This window comes from Physeter macrocephalus, chromosome 18, assembly GCF_002837175.3.
Source record: "Physeter macrocephalus isolate SW-GA chromosome 18, ASM283717v5, whole genome shotgun sequence".
Taxonomy (NCBI): Eukaryota; Metazoa; Chordata; class Mammalia; order Artiodactyla; family Physeteridae; genus Physeter; species Physeter macrocephalus.
The window spans coordinates 16,140,459-16,149,467 of NC_041231.1; positions in this window are offsets into that span (position 1 = coordinate 16,140,459).

Below are 9,009 nucleotides of genomic sequence, written 5' to 3' on the forward strand. Positions count from 1 at the left end.
ATATCATAAAGCAAACCAAATTGACTGCCACTGCTCAGTACCCAATAGGACTTATAACCCAAGTGAAAATTTGGGTTGAAAGATGTATTCCCAACTGCAATGTAGTGGATGTGTTTGTAGCAAATGAAGTTTCAGAACATTGCTTAAGGATCTCAGGGTAGTATCTGTCCTAGATATTTTTTTCTTAACAAATTAACACTGTCAAACTACTCATGTTGGAATGATTTTTTTCTTAACAAAGTGCCTTTGTTGCCCAGTCATGATGCTTTATTGCTGATTTTTCTTGTGAGATGATTCTCCCTGTTGCTTTTGCTTTTGTCTCACAATGTACCATCTGAACCTGCTGAGAGTGTTGGAAAAAAAAAAAAAAAGAGTTCAAGCTGAAACACAAAGGTTGTTGGTTAGTGGAAAATGATAGATAAAATAGCAATTAGAAGTCTCATTAACAGACATTCTTTTTTACTAAAAAAAATCTCTGAAACTGGCATTGGGTCATCTCAGGAAAGAAGGAATACAATTATTATCGTGATGACAATCTTCCTGACATAGGTAAGGCCTTGTCAGCAATTTATTTCTTCTATGTGTCACTCTTTCCACGATTTGAGGCTCTAGTCATGGCTGATACGGTTATTATCATAAAGAGATAGAAGGGGTTAGATTAAATGAAAACAATCATTCCCAGTTATGTCTTGGGTGATTCACCTTAATTAACAGTAGTGTTAAATGTGTAATGCAGAAAGTGGTGAGAAGGTGTGAGCCAGTAACATGATTGCGCTTGGATGAAATGGAACATTAGCAGTCTAATTGCATTCTTCCTCATGCTCCTAGAGTTCTGCATGTAAACCCTTTCAAATTCTCTAAAAGAGACCCAGCTGAGGTCAGCCTCAATATCTGTGTTTATATGAGGCAAACATTTCCAAACTTTTATATGATTTTGGCTCCCCCTTCCCACTGTAATTAGTTGAATGTAGCCCCCATCAAAGATATATCCAAGTCCTAACCCCTAGTACCTGTGAATGTGACCCTATTTGGAGAAAAAATCTTTGCAGATGCAATTAAATGAAGGATTTCTAGATGAAATCATCCTGGATTAACTGGGTGGCCCCTAAATCCAATGACAAATGTCCTTTTAAGAAGAAAAGATATAAACACACAGGTTTAATAAGGTCATGTGAAGACAGAGGCAGAGATTTGAATGATTTGTCTGTAAGCCAAGGTACGCCAAGGAAGACAGAGCAGAGATTGGACTGATTTGATTTGTCTCTAAGCCAAGGAATGCCAAGGAACATCAGAAACTAGGAGAGAGTTATGCAATTGAATCTCCCTCGGGCCTCCAGAAGCTTGCTGACACCTTGATTTCTTGGTCTCTAGAATTGTGAGATAATACTTTTCTATTGTTTTAAGTCACCTAGTTTGTGATAATTTGCTACAACAGCCCTAGGAAACTAATATACCACCTTCTGTTAAGCATTCTGTAGGAGGCAGCTTGCTGGAATAGAAGGGCATTGGACTTAGAGTTAGGAAACATAGGTTCTGAGCTTAATGCTGTTACTAGTAGCTGTGTGACCTTGGGTGTGTCACAATCTCTCTCTGCGCCTCTGTTGCTTCATCTGTAAAATGAAGATTTGGACTTCCCTTTCAAGTCCTTCTAAATCTAGCCTTATTCTTCCACTATTAAAAAAATTAGGAAACTATCAAACATAAAATAATGCTTTTTGGTTGTTGGATAACAGGCAATGTAGGAATGTGTTTGCTGAGAGAAGCAAAAAAAGAAAAGCTATGATTACTCTAGCTTTTGGCTTGCAGGCACTTTCTGCACTGTGCCTCAGAGAGGGTGAAAAGCAAAGCCTGGCAGTATTGCTGAGCTGATGAGAAAAATGTTGGAATTTGTGGATGACAAGGGCAATGAAATTTGTGATAAAGAGCGTCAGAGGGGAGCGAATTATGTAGAAAAATTGCTCCAGAAATCTGCATAGCATTCACCTGAATCTTTGCTGAGTACTAAGATATAAATGCATATGGTGAAACTACATAATGTCGGGCAATGGAGTGACTTGGTAGTTGTGAGCTATGTGGCTTCCACATATCACGTAGCCTGGGGACTATTTCAGTTCCAACCAGTCATATTGGAGAGACTTCACTGAACACCTGGAATGTCATTAGAGACCCCAGAAGGGTTATATCTTAGTAGTAGGACTAAACTAGCTTTAAAGTAAAGGCTGCTCTTGACCTATCTTAACAGAGCAGTAAAATAAGCCTTGAAAAGATCAGGCTCATTTACCAGTAATGTTAACTGCCTTTCAGAACAGACTTCAACACTCCTTAAAGAAAGACAACAAAATCCAGATACTCAGTAATATAACTTTCATAATGTCTTTGATCTAATTAAAAGTTACTGGATATGCTAAGTAGCAGGAAAATGTGACTTATAGCCAGGAGACAAATCAGTTAGTAGAATCAAACCTAGGAATGATAGAAACAATGGAATTACAACAGGTAAGGATTTTAAAACAGCTCTGATAAATATGCACAGAGATTTAAATGAAAATATGAATGTAATGAAGAGATAAATGGAAAATGTAAAAAGAACCAATAGAACTTCTAAAACAGAAACAATAGCAGAAATGAAATGTTAACTGAATGAGTATAACAGTAGATGAGGACCCCCCACAACCCTCCCTACCCGCCAGAAAAAGAGACCATAGAACTTGAAGACACAACAGTAGAAACTATTTAAACTGAAACACAGAGAGGAAAAACGTTCTAAAAATAGTGAGAGAGCCTCAGTGAACTCACGGGATCATAAACGGTCTAACATATGTAATTGGAGTTCCAGAAAGAAAGGATGGGACAGGGACATAAAAAGATAATGGCTGAAAAATCTCCAAATTTGAAGAAATCTCTAAGTCCCTTGATCCAAGAAGCTCAATGGGCCTCAAGCAGAATAAACACAAAACTATGCCAAGGCATATCATAATGAAATTATGGAAAATCAGTGATTTTAAAAGTCTTAAAAACAGCTAAAGAAAAAAGACACCTTACACACAGAGGAACAAAATGAGAAAAATTTCTTATTAGAAACAGTGCAATCCAGAAGAAAATAGAATGGCATCTTGACTATACTGGGCGGAAAACAACGATCAACTTAGAATTCTATATCCAGTAAATATATCCTTCAGAAATGAATGTGAAATAAAGAAATTTCCAGACAACAAAAAAAGCTGAAAGAATTCATTGCCAGCATATTTGCACTTCAGTAAATACTAAAGGAAGTTTCAGGATGAAGGAAAATGATGCCAGATGGAAACTTGGACCTACAAAAAGAATGAGGGGTTCAGGATATGGTAAATATGTGAGAAAATACAAAAGACTCTTTTCTCATGTATATATTTCTTTGAAAAATAATTATAGTAAAAATAATATATTATGTAGTTTATAACACAGGAGTAAAATATGATAATAGCACAATGGATAGGAGGGAGAAATGGAGGTATTCGGTTGTGAGTCATGCATTATATGTGAAGTGGTTTAATTTCATTTGAAGGTAAACTATGTTAAAATGAATATACATCCTGCATTCCCCAGAGCACCAAAGTTGTCTTATAAAAGCCTCCTAACTAATCTCCTTACTTCTGTCCTCAATTTTGCAGCTAAGTAAGATCATATCACACCTCTGCTCAAAACTCTCCACAGACTTCCCACATCAGAGCAAAGGCTAAAGGTTTATAAATTTATGCTTAATCTTGTCTGACATGACTTCTCCAACCCCATCTCTAACCTCTGCCCCTGTCACTCACTCCATTTCAGCCGCACTAGCCTCCTTGCTGCTCTTTGAACCTGACTGGCAAGGTCTCTCCTTGGGGTCTTTGCACTTTCTCTTTATTTGGCTGTCACCCTGCTCATCCCAAATAGCTGGCTTACTCTCTTCTCTCCTTCAAATCTTTTTTCAGACTTACCTTCTCACTAGTGTCTTCCTTGAACACCAATTTAAAATTGCAAACCTACAATTTGCTCCCCTGGCTCTCCCCATACCACTTCCTTTCCTTACAGTACTTATAATACTTCTGTTTTCTTTGTAGTACTTTTCCTTGGCTTAATTTTCCTTGTAGTACTTTTTATTTTCTAAGGTATCATACACTTTACTCATTTGTTTTATTTATTATCAATCTCTCTCCCCAGAGTCCATTACAATATAACCTTTACACGAGCAGATTTTCTTTTGTTTCTTTTGTTTTGTGCACCGGTGTGTCCACAGGGCCTAGAATAGTGCCTGATATATAGTAGGTGTTCAATAAATATTTGATTAAATGACAGGATCTGCAACCAAAAGCTTGGGCACTCCTGGAAAAGCACTAAGACTCCTTTTCTTTGCCATCGCTGCCCCAGCGTGTTGGGCCCTGTACGCCAGCATATAGGGTATGGCACTGTCCCTGCCTTCTTCAAGCAGTTTTCCCATCATCTCCCTGTCCTTGTTTGTCTCAAAGCTTCAACGGATTGGGAAGATGTTCCTTATCAGAAAAAGAGAGACTTGAGAGCCCTGCTGTAGGCATTTTTGTTTGCCCTGACAGATACGACAACCTGTTTTTTGTTTGTTTGTTTGTTTGTTTTATGTGTGGTAAAGGATATGTTAACTAACTTTATTGTGGTAAAACATTTTGCTGTATATACATGTGTCAAATCATCATACTGTATACCTTAAACTTGCACAATGTTATATGACAACCTGTTTTTATCTTTAAAGCATTTGAGGGTCTGGAAAGTAGTCACTCTGAGAAGGCCAGGTTTTCTCTATTTCAAAGGGAACTTGTGGTCTTTTTTGGATTTTGATTTTTGATTTCTGTCTTTTGGAGAAGTCGGTGCCCACAGCTCTGTTGCACTTGAAGCTTGGAATCTTTTATCCCTGAGAGTAGGAGGATAAAAAGGAGCTCACCATGGTATACTAAGGAGACTTTCTTATGCTTAAGGCATCTCTGGATGTTAAGCAAAGGCAAAATGACTGCAAGACTCTTGCTTTTTCCTGGACCGGGGTTGAGGAAAAGATAGAGCCTGGTTTGCCCTACACTAATTTATTTTGCAGACACAGCATTTGGAGGGGCAAGACAGTCTTCAGAGAGAATCTGTTTCACAGTCTGCCTCTTTGCCCCATGACTTGTGCTTTGGTGGGAGAGCCCAGAGCACACTGATCACAACCTCAGTCTAGCAGCCAAGTTCCTTGATGTCTAGGGCGCTGAAAGGAAAGGGCAGCACAAGACTAATGGGCAGATGTTGAATGGTCTAAGGTACAGTTTGTCACTAAAGCCTACTTCACTGGAAATGATTAAATATCTTTTCAGTAATGATTTTGAACCATATCTGAAGGTTAAGAGATTAGGTGGCTATTTCTTCTTTTAAACAGATTTTATCTTTACATGTGTCCAGAAAATGAATAGTGGTAGTTTCCATTAGTAAATTTAATTTTCTTTTGAGTTGATTATCCAAATAGCAATGCTTCTCCATTTCCCTAACATATTAAGTGTAGCTAACCCACTTGATTCATTTCCTTAGTGGTAATGAGTACAACTTTCTGGGGTCAGGACTTCTGAGTGTCTGCTGATGACTAGAGGTGTTAGCTGTTTTGCCAACAGGTGACAAACTAAATTATATTCTCCCTTTTTCCTTCTCGACTCTTTCCCCAGCTATCCTGGAAGGATAACCATTTGTGAAGTAGAAATTCAAAAACAGAGTAAGACAAAATCTGTGTTGGTCTGTGTTTATAAAAGGGAGGAAGGGCTTCAACTAGAAGGTAAAGGGTGCAATCAGGTTGGTGACTGGGGTGAAGGTATCACATGTCCCCTTTGTTTTAACTAGCGTCTTGTTTTAAGATCAGAGATGTGTTTATCCTGAGAGATTAATTGTCCAAACAATTTATAAAAGGTCACAGATGATTTCAATATGCCTCTCATGCTCTAATTTTATTTTTTACTCAATAATCTCTTGGTTGCAACCAATAGACATCCAACTTTGATTAACTTGAAAAATAACAGGGAATTTGTTACTCTTATGACTTTGAAGTTAAGGGTTATAATGGCTTCAGGCACAGGTGGATCCAGGGGCCCAAGTGATGTTCTCAAGACTTTTATCTCCCTCACTTCTGTTTTTCTTGGTGGATCTCATATTTTTCTATAGAATATAGGCTTTTTCCATGTAGCAGGAAAGATGGTACTAGCAGTATTTGATTCACATCCTTCTGGATCAGTGACTCAAAACTCAAGCTCTTCCTGTATCAGCTGTAAATCTAAAATTTCTTAGGGGGAGAACTTTGACTGACTCAGTTTCATCACATGTCCAGTTCTGAGGCCAGGTGGCAGAGTATTTTGATTCTTAGTTATAATAGTAATACATTTAAATTTGGAGAGACATTGTTTTGTTAAGTTTGGGTAGTTTAGTTTGATTTTACACTTAATTTTTATTTTGTTCTTTTGCTTATCTTTTGATTTCTTGTGCATAAAATATCACTTAAAAAAACTTTTATTGTCTGAATTACATGGTCATGTAAATAAGTGTTGACCCCAATACCAAGGTTTAATAATTTTATCTCATTATTATGATTTGCATAATACTACAGTGGCATGTCTTTTGAGAAAAGATTCATTCATTGAATGCAGACAGGTAGATATGAATGAATGAGTGAAAGACATAGGACATGTCTGAATTCCCATCTTTTGGAATCCTTTATTTACTTAATGTGCAATCTGGACAAGTTCTTTAAACTTGCTGAAGCTTGTTTTTCTCAACTGTGAGTAGGGTTGTTTTGAGGACTTAATGAGGTCATGCATGTATAGTAGTAAGCTCAGTGATTCAGGTCCATAGTATGTATTCAAGAAATTGCTAACCATTGTTGTTTTGGTTATTGTTATTATTATTGTTATGGTTAAAAAATAAAAGTCAACTAAATTTTGTTTTGACTGTGGATAAGCATACGATACCGCTTAGGGAATACTTTGGTGTAACGATATTTGACCTGGGAATTTCTGATACAACAGGATTGAGCCTTAGTCCTCTATTTGTGTAATTAAATCACTGGTCACTCTGAGTGCTGCAGGCCTCACACAGGTGGAAACAAAACATTAGGACCACTAGTAGGTCATTATGATCTTTCAGATCTCCATGAATAGGTATAACTCGCTTATGGCTTTGATTTCAAAGGTTGATTTGGGTTGTTCAATTCTAATAATAATAGTCAAATATTTCCACTTGAAGGGCAAATGGTGTGAAAGAGCAAACATATCTGTGTACCTTTAAGTAGATGAAAGTGTACATATAATTTGACAAAAGTCACTTCATGGATAGAGTTGTAAGGTGATATTGGGCTAGAAGCAAGCATTTGAACACATAACAGATGTGGAATTTATTCTGCCAGTGTCTTAATCTTTCTGTGGATTAAGACTGAATGTTAGCTGATATCCATAGAAGAAAAGAAAGAATTATTAAAACAGAACTCTTTCCACCCAAATCTGTTCCTTTTGTAGTCTTATCCATCTGTGTAATCGGCTCAAGCCAGAAACATGATCCCTGTCTGTCTTCCCTTAATCTCACCCAGTCCAGAGGCTAAGATCTAAGATCTGTCTTCAACTATATATTCTGATCAGACAACTTCTCTGTTTTTCTTTTATCATCCTAATCCAGACCTGGTCACCTCCAGCCTAAATTATTTTGATAGCTCCTAAGTGATACCTCCTACTTCCACTTTTGTCTTCATGCTGTCCCTTCTTTGCATAGCCAACTGCAAGTTCTTTAAAATCTTCTAGTGTCTCTCCATTATTCTTAGAATAGAATCCACATTTCCTCTATTGGCTCACCTACTCTCTGACCTCATCTCCTACCACTCTCCTCCCTACTAAATGAGCTCCAAGCACAGTCACCCTATTTCTATACTTCTAGTACACCAAACTCAAGCTTGTTTTTGCCAAACTGCTTTGATACTTGCTGTATCTTGTGTCTGAAATTCTCTATGTTTGGGTTATTCCCAAAGCACCCTCCTTCTTGTCATTAGGTCTCAGCTTGGAGAAGCTTTCCTTGACAATTCTTGACTATGGAAGCAAAACCAGCACCCCCTCTCCTAATCATTTTCTGGAACATCCTTCATAACTTTGAGCACGTACCATGCTGTGCAGTTATTTTGGTCATTTATTTTATCATTTGTTCTCTTTTTAAAGACAGCAGAGCAGTGATCTTGTGTTTCTGTTTTATTCGCTAGTGTAACCACAGCACCTAGAAGGCGTCTGGGATATTTATTGAAGGTGCTCAATAAATATCAGTTGACTATTTCCAGGCATCTAACAAGGCAGAAATCATCACTACCTTCATGAAACATATGCTTCTTTAGTCAGTTACACTCACGTGTGTGTGTGTGTGTGTGTGTGTGTGTGTGTGTGTGTGTGTGGCTGCATTGGGTCTTTGTTGCTGCGCACAGGCTTTCTCATTGTGCAGCGAGCGGGGGCTACTCTTCATTGCGGTGCACGGGCTTCTCATTGTGCTGGCTTCTCTTGCTGCGGAGTGTGGGCTCTAGGCTCGTGGGCTTCGGTAGTTGTGGCACACAGGCTCAGTAGTTGTGGCTCGCAGGCTTTAGAGCTCAGTCTCAGTAGTCATGGCGCACGGGCTTAGTTGCTCCGCAGCATGTGGGATCTTCCCGGACCAGGGCTCAAACCCGTGTCCCCTGCATTGGCAGGTGGATTCTTAACCACTGCACCACCAGGGAAGCCCTCACACATTTATTTTTTAAAAAGCATCATGACTTTTTAAAAGTAATCAGTTTTTTTAACATCTTTATTGGAGTATAATTGCTTTACAATGGTGTGTTAGTTTCTGCTTTATAACAAAGTGAATCAGTTATACATATACATATGTTCCCATATCTCTTCCCTCTTGAGTCTCCCTCCCACCCTCCCTATCCCACCCCTCTAGGTGGTCACAAAGCACAGAGCTGATCTCCCTGTGCTATGCGGCTGCTTCCCACTAGCTATCCACCCT